This window comes from Camellia sinensis, chromosome 12 (genome assembly GCF_055761805.1).
Source record: "Camellia sinensis isolate YWXY chromosome 12, ASM5576180v1, whole genome shotgun sequence".
NCBI classification, from domain to species: Eukaryota; Viridiplantae; Streptophyta; class Magnoliopsida; order Ericales; family Theaceae; genus Camellia; species Camellia sinensis.
In genome coordinates this window covers 17,604,591-17,618,396 of record NC_138972.1, presented here as the reverse complement: position 1 = coordinate 17,618,396, position 13,806 = coordinate 17,604,591, and positions in this window count along the sequence as shown.

Genomic DNA, 13,806 nt, shown 5'->3' with positions numbered 1-13,806 from the left:
TTGATGATTTATTCCAATCTAAGTAACCCAACCTTCACCCACAGGCATTCAGGCAGTTATATCACATAAGCACATAGCCTCATGGCAAGCATGCTATTCATGGCAGTCACTCACACGCATGCAAGGATGCTAAAGCATAAAACTTACCGAGTACTCCAAGCCAAAACAGAAACTTCATTAGAAATCATGCATGATCCTAAGTATACAGAAATGCCTAATGCAACACATGCAAAAATGCAACTATAGCAGGCTCGGCTATTCTAAACATGGCATATGAAATGCTACAGCTAACATGTATTCAACTTGGAATTGAAATACAAATGCAGTTAATATGATGCGCCGAGCCCGGTGCATGCAAAACAGATGAATGAATGCAAACATGCTATCATACTGTATGCTAATTGAAATATGCCCTAATCTAACCATCATAAGCTGGTAAATAAAAGGGAGAAAGACGTGGGGTTGGAAGACATACAACACACGCACCCACACTTATTACAATTATGCCCTCGCACAGAGGGTCCAAATAAATAATACAGTCCCGAATAAAAGAATATTACAGTCCAAATATTACAGTCCAAATAATATACAAATTCCTAATTAATTAACAAATCAACTAAGAAAATAAATAAAACTGGCATGCAAGCCAGGGACTGCCTCGCTTCTGACGGATGATGCATGTCCGGGTTGTCTTGCGCGGAAATCCACCGGGATGCCCCAATTAGCCTCTGTTTAGCAGTTTTTCTTGGAGAGCGTGCCAGACTCTGAAAAGTTGCTGATTCTTCATTTTGCTGTAACAGAGAGCAGGAAAGGGGCATAGCAATGTATTTTCACAGATATATGCATGCCTCGATCCTCGTGCCACCAATCACGCATACCGATGCATGATGGCCGAGGAATCGAAATGCACAATTCAATATAGGATGAATGCACATGAAAACACAGCTAAAACCTAACTCCATCATGGATGATCCGGAGTGTCGGCGACTGGGGAATTGAGATACATTCCGTCACTCGGAGTACGAAATGCGCCTCGTTTCCCGTGCCCAGGCTAACTCCTATCCCGAACACGATGCAATATGCATGACATGCATGAATGCAACTAAGATACAGCCTAGCATGCACAATGCTATGAAAATGAGATGCCTCGAAATGCGTGCACACGGGCACGCAAACCGAGGCAATGGCATACGCAATGCAAATGACATGGAAATATGATATGGGCTTATACTAACATGAGAGAGCCTCAGCCACACTCACATAAGAGGCCGATGGATGCAAATGAAGTGCCTCGAAATGCGTGCACACGGGCACGCAAACCGAGGCAATGACATATGCAATGCAATAGGGCTAAAATGGCACATAGAATGCAACATGGACTTATACTAACATGAGAGAGCCTCAGCTGTACTCACATAAGAGGCCGATGGATGCAAATGAAGTGCCTCGAAATGCGTGCACACGGGCACGCAAATCGAGAAAACGACATACGCAATGCAAATATGGCTAAAATGATATGCAAACGTGCCAATGGAATTTCAGCACTGAAATGTGGGGAAAACAGCCCCGAAACGAGACGAAAGTACACCCGATGCATGGAATAGTCCCGAAACATGGATTTTGGCACCCAAAATGGCCTATAGCTATACCAAACATGCACAATATGGACATGCAATGAATAGATAGTAGCAAGGCAGCCCCAAAATTAGCATTTTACCAGTACAAATCATGGCCAAACAGCAAGCAAAGATAGGGCAAAACTAGCATGCAAAAATGGCTCTAAATGTGAGATAATGAAGCAACTCACAGTTTCTGACCCCAAACAGGTTAGGGCCCTTCAACAACATTGAAGAGGAGCCCAAAATATGACATTTTTCAGAACTGTAAAAACCCCAAAAACAAACATAGGTATGGCTAAGCTCTTATGCAAGAATTGGACCGAAAAATGGACAAAGAAGCAAGTGGTAGATGCAAAGCCCAAACAGAAAAAGACTCTTCTATAACACTGAAGAGGGACCAAAAATATGCATGTTTACAGAACTATAAAAACCCCAAAACAGTATACAAACATGCTAGAAATGCAATGCAAAATGAGGCTCAAAAGAGGCTATAACACAAAGTATACAAAATATTCCACAAACGGCCAAAGACCCTTAATGAAATATGAATAATGGGCCAAAATAAGACTATTTTTAGTACTGTAAAAAGGCCAAAAACCGAAGCATGATAGGCTGCCAAAACATGCAAGAAAAGGGGACCAAGGAGGGATATAACATGAAGTAGCATATGGAGGTCCCAAACCATGAAAGGCCCTTAATAAAACATGAATAATGGACCAAAATAAGAACTTTTATAGCTCTGTAAAATGACCAAAAATGGAACCAAGATAGGCTGCCAAGTCATACAAGAATAGGGGACCAAAGATGGATATAAAGACAAGTGGTACATGGAGGTCCCAAACAAAGATGAGCCCTTCTTCAATGTTGAAGAGGGGCTCAAAATAAGCCTACTTACAGTTCATGAGAAACTCCAAAATAGATCACACGTAGGTTAGAAAAAGCATGCAAAATATTGACATACAAAGAGGGTATTGAAGCAAGTGCAAGATGGAGGGCTCAAACAGGGTTGAGCCCTTAATGAGACATGAAAATGAGCTCAAAAAAATGACCTTTTTAGTTTTGGTCGGAGCTCAAAATAGTAAGCATGATGGCTAGAGGAATGGTGCAAAAATGAACTAGAAAAGAGGGAAAATGGACTCACCCTTGAAGATCAATACTTTTGTTGCTTCTTGGACCAAATTTGTTGCCTCTTAGCTGCTGGAATTCCTCCCCTTGCTTCTGGAATGGAGTGGTGGTGGTAGAGCTTGGTGGTGATGAAGAAAATGAGGTGTAGCTTAGGAATTTTCAAGGAAAATAAGAGAGATGGAGTGAGATAAGTGTATCAAGGCTTGAAGCAATTTTTTCTAACCCCTAAATGTGATATCACCTGCTGGTTATAAGGACAGAAAAGAGGGAGTAAAGGAAGGGCAAAGGTGGGGGAAAATTAGGCAAGTTTTCCCCCACAAAATATCCCCCGGATTGGGATATTTTCTGGGGGAAACAGCTATACAGCTGTAAAGTGGATATTGAGAGGAACATGGCCGGCCCCTTTTTGGAGCTCCAGGTGGCCGGCCGGCCACCTCCCCTAGCCGGCCGGCTAGGGGTCAAAAGGGTCAAGTTGAAATAGTGGCCGGCCACCACTTTTTAGGGTCCTCCCATGTGTGTACAACACAACCCTATGGTTCAAAATTCAAGAAAAAGGGCCTAGGCTGTTCAACATTAGCCCGGAAGGAGGGGGTCAAAAGGGTCAAGTTGAAATACTGGCCGGCCACTAACTTTTAGGATCCTCCCAAGTGTGTACATCACAAATATGTGGTCCAAAGTTCAAGAAAGTGGCCCCAAGGTGTTCAACATTAGCCCGGAAGTGTGAAAAACAGGCATCGGAGGGCGTCGGAGGATATATAACTGGTTGCTGCAACAATTACTGGCCTCCCACCCTTCAGTGACCTTCCCGGTGATAAAACAGAGGTACTTGCCAAAAATGAACGAAAACCGTTGCAAAACGAATGTTCGGGGGCCAAAACGCACAGTTCGGGGTCTCGAAAATGGGCTGTTAAGCACCGAAAGTGGCATTCGGCCACGAAGTGGGTTTCTCAGACCCCAGTGTCCCTCAAAAGGGAGTAAATAGGAGGTATGCCAGAAACCGGGGCAAACGGAGATGGTTAGGCGGTCCCGAACCGAGGCACACGGCCAACGATTCCGAAAAACCGGAAACCGGACTCCGAAATGGGCAAAATGGCCTACGGCCACCAAATGTAGCCCACGGCCATTGAGAGATGGTCTACGGGACCTCTCCCTTCCCTCAGGAAAAGAAACTGAGAAAACCGAGTCTGGTTCGCAAACCGAGACAAGGCACAGAAGAGGGTTCGGAAGTCCGGAGGCAGGGCTCGCAGCCGCGACTCTGAGACTTCTGAACAAGCACAACATGCAATATCACCAAGTGCTCTACTGGCGACGTCTGAGTCTTAAAGTCGGTCAAAAATGGGGTGTCTACAATGCTGAAATAGGACACTTCGCTCGACCAAACCACTTGGTTTGCAAAAGTACTAGATGGTCTGAATTTAGGCTCGATGGTCGCTTGAGCCAATGTTCAAAATAAAAGGCGGTCGCTTGAGCCAACTGCAAATGTTTGTAAAAATACTAGCTGCATGAGATGTGCACTCGAGTGCTATCGTTCGAGCTATGTGGAATGCCTCTACAAAAATATTGGAAGCTCTCAAAGTGCGGTCGAGCGGTGACTTCATGCTCGAGTGATGAGGTCGAATTTTTGAATTTTCATAACAGTGTTGAGTTTCAAAACATGCATTTTCAAATCATAGACTTGCATGGCTTATTCAAAACCTTAAAAACACATAGAGACTTTTTCAAAAACATAACCATGTACTCAATTTCAACCCTTAGCTCCAAAACTTTAAGAATTCTTCAAATTGAACTCAAATTTTCATGTATGTGCCAAATGATTTTAATTCCCTCCCCCACCCCCCCTTAAAAAAAAAAAAAAAAAAAAACTCTCAAAACATTTAATTCAACTTCAAACTCTTATGAATCATGAGTGCATGTATGATATAACTTCTAATTTTAACATGGGCGACATGAATCATGCTCAAAATTATGAAACACTACTAAATTATGCATGCATGTATGATTCGACACCAATTTCTTCATTGTAAGCTCAATTCTCACATTTAATCACACAATTACTTGAATTCACATATTTGATGACTTTAATTCATAAATTAAGGTTCAAATACATACCTAAGGTTTTCAATAACACCAATTCTAGAAAAAACTTGAGCTCTACTTTAGAATTCTTCAATCTCCTTGCAATTTTTTCAAGTTTCTTGCATTTCTCTCTCTAAGTTGTTCTCCCTCTCTCTCTAGATTAATCTCAAAAGATTTTTGAGTGTATATAATGAGCCTAATCACATTCTCAACATATATAGGCTTAATTAACTTAATTTACTAATCAAGGATTAGGTTAAGTAATTAGAGCTTAAGACTTAATCAAATAAAATTTAACTTAATTGATTTTAACTAATTAATTTAATCTGAATCAAATTTTAATCAAACTTCTCATAAGGCTCTAAAAATTGTGCCGTTCCAATAAACTAATCAATTTCGATTTCTGACGCCATTAAGGCCTTCAATTTTAGATTATAATAGAAATCACTACAGATATTCCTACAGCTAACAATTATGAACCCGAAAATCATATTAATCGCATAATTAACATTCAAATTCACACTAAGCACTTTAATAATATTCAAAATCAATGATTAGCATGACGAGATTGTCACATTCTTCTCCCCTTTAAGAGGATTGGTCTTCCAAACTTGCGTTACCGTGTGTCGGAAACAATTCAGGATACCTTTGCCTTATTTTATCTTCTTTCTCCCAAGTTGCTTCCATGCCATAGTGTTCTTTCATTCCACTTTCACCGTAGTAATTTCTCTATTCCTCAACTGTTTCACTTGTCGGCCAAGGATTTGGATCGGTTTCTCTTCATACTCCATATTCTCATCGAAAGCGATTCAGTGATAGTCAATAACGTGGAACAGATCTCGGAGATAACCCCTCAACATTGATACATGAAACACATTATGCATTTGTTCCATTCCTGGTGGTAAAGCAATTTAGTACGCTATTGGACCAAGCCTTTCCAAAATCTAAAATAGCCCAATATATGAGGCTGACAACTTGCCTTTCTTGCCGAATCTTGATTGGCCCTTCATCGGAATCATAGGAATGAACACATGATCATCGGATTCATACACAAGAGCCCTTCTTCTATGATCCGCATAACTCTTTTGTCGGCTTTGTGCAGTTTTAAGCCTTTGCTGAATGATTTTGATCTTTTCGGTAGTCGTTTTCACAATCTCAGGACTAAACAAAACTCTGTCCCCAACTTCTGTCCAACAGACTAGAGATCTACATTTTTTGCAATACAAGGCTTCGTACGGTGCCATACCAATACTAGAATGAAAACTGTTGTTGTAAGCAAACTCTGCCAACGGTAAATAAGTCTCCCAACTTCCCTAAAAATCCAAGGCACACATTTTTAGCATATCTTCCAAGGTCTATATACTCGTCTTTGATTGTCTATCAGTTTGTGGATGGAAAGCAATACTAAATTTCAATTATGTTCCCATTTCCCTTTGAAGACTTTTTCACAATCTAGACACAAATTTTGAATCCCTATCTAAAACAATAGATACTGGAACTCCATACAAACGAACAATCTCATTAATATAAATAGTGGCAAGTCTATAAGCATCATAAGTAGTTCTTACAGGTAGAAAATGTGCAGATTTAGTCAACCTATCCACAATAACCCAGATAGAGTTCATATCTCTAGGTGTCTGCAGTAGATCAACAATGAAGTCCATGGTTATGTGCTTCCGTTTCCATTCCAGAATAGGGAGAGGGCTGAAGCACTCCTACCGGCTTTTGATGTTCGGCCTTGACTTGTTGACATTGTAAACATTTAGATACATACTTTGCAATTTCCTTTTTCATGCTAGGCCCCTAATAACTGTAACGACCCCAAAATCTGTAACCGAAATTGCTTTTATGTCCTTGTGAGTTGAGGCGTTTTAATTTGATTATATCTGTTCAAATTGAGGAATTACCTGTTGAGTTACAGCTTTAAAAATTGAAATTACCGACCTTTTTGGGTTCAGAAATCAAAATTGAGTATTCAGGTATGTTAATGAGAATTTTTAGAACAATTTGGGAAAATTAATTAGAAATTTAATTCGTCTGATCTGCTAACGCATGTTTGGGTGACTAACTTTGTACTGTAAATTGAAGGCCTTAGAGGCTCGATAATTTGAAATTAATTCTATATTTGAGATTAGCATGACTTTTAGGTTATAATATGACTTTCTGTGAAATTTTGACTTGGAATGATTAAACTGGTTGATTTTCGTATTTATTCACATTTTAGATATATATGTCCTTTGCCTATTTGATCTAGGGCCACTATTCAAAATATCTCCTGAGGGAGACTTAGAAGAGGAGAATTTTAGAGGGAAAGAGAAGTTCAACAAGGAAGGAAATTGAGAGGGTTTAGAGATGGAAGCTCAAGGTGAGTTTAATCTACCTAGTTCAACATCTTTCTTGGATTTGAGTAAGAATTCCCTTTCATTTGTGAGATTAGGGTGGTAATTAGAGTTGTGTGTGTGTTAATTGTTGAATTGGGAAGATGTTCTTATCACTTGGTTGTTTGGAAGTAATTAAGTTGTATGGAAGGAATACATCTTATTCTTTGATTTCTTATGTTGAATACACATGGTTGTCCTTATATCTTATGTATATATGTATCAAATATAAGGGAATTGAATTGTCATATGGAATTAAAGGGAGATTGCCCTTGTTTGTGTGTTTGGGAATTGAGTAGTAGTTTGAGATTATGATGTTTAATGGAAGCTAATAATGTGAAATTTAGCATGTATTAAAGGGTTTTGGGCTTTGATTTACATGAATTTGAAGTTTGATTTTGAAAATGAGAAGATCCTAATCAAAACACCATTTTCGGACAAAAAATCACCCATCGCCGCACGTGCGGCGGGTCTTCCCGCACGTGCGGCAGTTCAGCCCCAAAACCAATTTTGTTTCTGCTAAAAAGGCATGTCGTGCTGCACGTGCGGCCCTATTCCCGCACGTGCGGCCCTGTTTCCCGCACGTGCAGGAGACAGCTCTGCTCCGTCAACTTTGAACAAGCATATCTTTTGCATCCAGACTCCATTTTGAGTGATTCTTGAGCCTAAAATGAAGCCCCGGAAGTCTAGTTTCCAATAGTGGTGGTCTCACTCCCAAATTCTAAATAAGGAAATAGTTATGCCCAAATTAGTGAGAGTTGCTCACTTTCTGTCTACCGATTTTGTACCGTTTCTTCGTCGGAACCTTTCTCCTATCGCTTCCTCTTATCTTGAGGCATGGATTATAACCTATGGAGGACTAATGAGTCTAGAACCACCATGGCTATTGATTAAAGAATAAGAAAGTGAATGGTTTTATTCTCATATTCTGTTATGTGCATTATGTTTGTAGGTCAAGACGAGGACATCGTTCCACCGCTTCAGAGACCTACCACTGTGAGTAATACTACGGAAATGTACATTTTATTTACCATTGATAATTATTGTCACTAATGCTCTGTTCTTCGTAAGTGATACATGAACATTTATGACGATTGGAAGTCAATGTGAACGTTGAAAGATTGGCATACATCGGTATGACTTTAAAATCGTTATGTCCTGTCTATAGCTAATAAATGGAACTATGGTATTCTGGTATCTCTGGAATCCTTCAATCGGTAAAATGTGTTTACCTTTCGTTAATATTTATCAAGAACGTTCTGTTAAACTTAAGTTACCTACATTAACTCAGGTGAATAATGCAATGGTTACCAGTAATACTCTGTTAGTTGCGGGTCAACCATATTAACATATATGAATGATTAAATAAAGGTGTATGTTACTGATTAATAGCTCAAGTGAACCATACCATTTCTTAATGAATAAAGAGACTTTGTTGTTCATCTTCGAAGAATCAGAATAATTGGAAAGTTATGTAAATCCATATGAACTCAAAGTGATTCCGAATCTACAACATGAATGCAAAAGTTTAACATCATTAAGTGACCCACATGAGAATGTGAATTATTCCATTTTGTTAAGCGCACGATAATGACATGATATAGCAAGAAATGCCCTATTACGTTATGAGTTAATGAATGATTATCCATATATGTAAAAGTATTCATGGCATCCTAAGCACAAGGCCCTTACCCGGGGGTAATAATACCATGGTCTTATGGCCCTTGCCCGGGGGTAATAATACCGTGGTTCAAGTAAGTTACGAGATATCTCTTGCCACCGACGGTCTTGTACGGGTGGGTTATGTTTTGCCATCGACCGTCTTGTACGGATGGTACCACCGACGGTCTTGTACGGGTGGGTTATGTTTTGCCATCGACGGTCTTGTACGGATGGTACCACCGACGGTCTTGTACGGGTGGGTTATAATCAAGCATGAACTCTGATTTCTGTTTCTAATTCAAGCATAATTAAGAATATATATGAATATGTTTCTTTTTATCCGTTTCGTTTATGCTATGTTATAACATGATATGAATTGATCGGTCTTTAAGACCTAATGATTTCTGGTATGGAACAAAGTGCTACACGGAACTAAGTGTTACGACGTGAGTCACCTCTAGAATCCATGTGAGACACCTCTTGGGTTCATACAAGTATGTTCAAGGGCTATATGCCAACATGTGTAAAGCTTAATGTTAATACGTTCAAGGGCTTAATGCCATTCTGTTAAAGGGCTTAATACCATTCTGTTTAAGGGCTTAATGCCACTCTGTTCAAGGGCTTAAAGCCATTTTGTTTAAAGACTGGGCCTAAGGCTGTCCTGAAATTAGTACAAAATCAGATTAACTATAAGTTCTCTACATTTATATACCTTCTGATTCAAGTTAGTTATTGGATTATCACGTACTATTATTCATTGAGCCTTGCTCACTCTGTTTTTATGCATGTTTATATAGGTGAGCCATCGGGGATTGACAATAGAATTATATTGGGGTCAACCTGTTTGCCAAGCCGCCTGGGGTACGCCTCCGTGTTGAGGCCTTACTTTTGATTACTGGGAGTTATGTAATTTTTGGAGTCTTATTTAAGTTTGTGTGAGATCTGCATAATTTTGTGATTGTATATGTAATTATGGGAATGTATGTAAATGCTAAATTAATTAAGCCATCATGTATGCACAAGCTCAATGGATGTTGCATTTTATTGATATTGCTTCCGCTTAAGGCCCCATATGTGGTTAAATATTATTCTAAAATTTCTGTTTGAGGCCTACGTACAGGTCGGTCATGGACCAAACTTTTAGGGGCGGGTTTGGGTCATGACAATAACTTTGCTTCAAGTCTTGATACATCTTATCGTTGCCCGGATGCATTGCAAACTTTGACTTGTGAGCCTCTTCTAAAATCATTTTCTTCAAATCAAAATTATTTGGAACATATAATCTCCCTTGAAATTTCAATATCTAATTCTCAATACTAAACCCTGGTTTCGGATTTGATTCTATTTCGCTAAGCACTTTCTTGAGGAATTCATTCTCCAATTGCTTTTGCTTTATTTCTTCAATGATTGTCGATTGAGTTGAGATGATGGCTATCATTCTGCCTTGTTCGTGAAACACCACTTCAATCTCGGATCTTTCTAAGTCATTCAGTAACTCTCTCTATTCAGTGATCAAACTTGCCAAATTCCCCGTTGATTTTCTATTGAAAGCATCGGCTATAGTGTTAGCTTTACCCGGATGATACTGAATTTGAAGATCATAGTTTTTAATTAGTTCTAATCATCTTCTTTGTCACATATGCAACTCCATTTGTGTAAAGAAGTACTTCAAACTCTTATGGTCGGTATAGACTTCACACTTTGCTCCATATAGATAGTGACACCAAATCTTCAAAGTAAATACAACGGCAACCAACTCTAAGTTATGAGTCTGATAGTTCTTTTCATGCAGCTTCAATTACTGAGAAGCATAAGCTATCACTTTTCCATTTTGCATCAAAACACAACCCAAATCCTTATATGAAGTATCACTATAAATCACAAAATTTTCTGTACTTGATGGTAAGGTCAAAACCGTTGATGTGGTTAATCTTGTTTTTAGTTCTTGAAATGCGGATTCTCTCTTATCAGTCCATTCAAACGGTTCTCCCTTTTGAGTGAGTTGGGTAAGTGGTACAACTATCTTTGAGAAATCTTTTACAAACCTCCTGTAATACCCAACTAATCCCATGAAGCTTCGGACTTTTGTCACATTTATCGGTGTAGGCTAATTCACAATTGTCTCAACCTTTTGCAGGTCTATTGAAATCCCATTCATGTCAATCACATGTCCTACAAGCACAACTTTATCCAACCAAAATTCATATTTCTTTAGTTTTGCATATAATTTCTTCTCCCTAAGCATTTGCAAAATAGTTCTCAGATGTTGTTCAAGTTCTTCTCTACTTCTCGAATAAATCAAAATATCATCAATGAATACTACAACAAATTCATCAAGATAGGATTTAAAGATTCGATTCATAAGGTCCATAAAAGCTGCAGGGGCATTCGTCACTCCAAATGGTATTACTAAAAATTCATTGTGTTCGTACCTTGTTCAAAATGTGATTTTCTCAACATCTTTAGCTTTCACTTTCAGTTGGTGGTATTCGGATCTCAATCAATCTTCGAAAATACTTGTGAATTTGCAATTGGTCAAACAAGTCATCAATACAGGTAGAGGGTATTTTTTCTTAATCATTACCGTATTCAATTCTCGATAATCAATACACAAGCGGAGTGTTCTATCTTTCTTCTTCACAAATAGAACCAGAGCACCCCATGGCGAAGTACTCGGTCGGATAAAACCCTTGTCAAGCAAATCCTACAACTATTCTTTTAATTCTTTCATTTCAACCATTTACATTCTATATAGAGTCTTTGAGATGGGTTGAGTACCCAACATAACGTTAATGGTAAATTTGATTTCTCTATCAACCAATTCCCTTGGCAATTCCTCTGGAAACACATTTGAGAATTCTCTAACTACCGGAATATCGTTTAACCTAGTATCCACAGATTGCACAGTCAAAATACTACATAGGTAACCTTGACATCCCTTCTTAAGTAATTTACATACTTTCATTGCCAAAATTAAGTAAGATGGAGGTATTACACCATTAACCTCAAACATAAACACATCATATCCTGTTGGTCTAAACAAAACTCGTTTCATTATACATTTAGTGGTAGCACAATATTTAGACAACCAGTCCATTCCCAAAATCACATCAAAATGTCATATGTCAAGAGGCAACAAGTCTACAAACAACGTAGCATTTCTAATATGTATTTGACAAGCACGATATACAAATGAACACAATACAAATTCTTTGGATGGAGCAGATACACACAACAGATAGGGCAGTGATTCCATGGGTCTATCCAATCAAGATGCAAATATAGTAGATACGAAAGAATGTGTCGAACCCAAATCAATTAGCACGTAAGTATCTTGGTTGCAAATAGAAAGAGTACCTGAGACAACGACCTCTGTATTTTGTGTATCACCTAGGATGAGTGCAAAAACTCTTCCTTGCTTAAGTGCGTCTCTAGTTGTCACGATCCAAACCCGCCCCTGTAGGTTTAGCATCGTAACTGCCCAGTAATCTTGGGATTATTGAAGGCCTCTGAAACAGATAAACAAAATAAAGGGGCTAGCGGAAGCAGTTAGCAAAGTACAATATCCATAGAGCTGTACAAACGTATATGAGATAAAAAATTTAAACTTATAATCATATTCATATAGGATGTCATACACATGTCATCCCATGTACAGATAAACAAAAGGGACTTAGCCCTATTTACAGAGTATACAACAGTCTTGTTTAACAAAAGAAAGAAAAGATAAAGATAGACATCATGTGCACTTGACTTGACCACAGAAACACTTGGAAACCTCCTTAGGAGGCACGGTGGTTAGCTTGACAAGAAAGAACTCCAAGCTAGCAACTTAGGCCTGGTCCCCCTCCTATACAGTGAGCTAGAGTCCAGTGAATAACAACCAAGTAAAGGTTTTATGAATGATGTCCATCACAGATTAAAAATTAGAGTTCATATCAGAAACAGATTCATATTCACATACTTATACAGATTTCACAAATAGTTATATGTGGTACATTCATTAGCTACAGATCACTTGGTCATGAAGACCCACATTCACTTGAGATGGCCATTTAGATGACCCACTTTCACTTGATAAAGACGGTTATGCATAAACAGTTCCATAAATGGAACCCACTTGAAACCCTAGTACTAGGCCACATATATCACATGAACACTTGATGCTAAGGATGCCATGAATACATTTTAGAAACCTGGACAATCATTCATGATTCACATATAGCATTTCAGAAAGCAGATCATATCACATTATTTTAAAAATACTTAAATTCAAACATAGTTTTACAAAGTTGTTACTCACAAATAGCTCTAGAGGTAGAACATATCACTTGAACAAAACAGATTGATTAGGTGGGTGTTAACACGTGACCTACAAACACATGACAGATACATTTGAACACACGTGCCATAGGTGTTTAATTTATCATTCTTCTTTCTTAATGCGTGTTTCTAACTCTTATCCTCATTCTTATTGCTTAATCATGGCCTAGGAATGTCTAGGATAAAATGAGGATGCAAACATGTACTTTGAAAACACTTGTAAAATTTTGGAAAACAAGGCAGCTCGCTCGAGTGCAACTTTGGTCGCTCGAGCAGTCTGTAAAGTCTGCAAAAGTATTGGATGCTTGATTTTCACACTCGACAGTCACTCAACCCAAGTATTGAGAAAAATGATGTTTGCTCGAGCACACAATCGGTCGTCCGAGCCAGCGTGCAATTGTCTGCAAAACTACTAAGAGCTCTCATTTCATGCTCGAGCCAACTTTTGGTCACTCGAGCGAAACTTTGGTTGCTCGAGCCAACCATCAAACTTTACAAAAATACTGAGAGCTCGTAATTTATGCTCGAGCAAAGCTTTGGTCGATCGAGTGACGTGACCAAATTTTGGAATTTCCAGATTGTTATTCCAAGTTCAAAACATGAGTTTAAAGCTTCAAACTAGC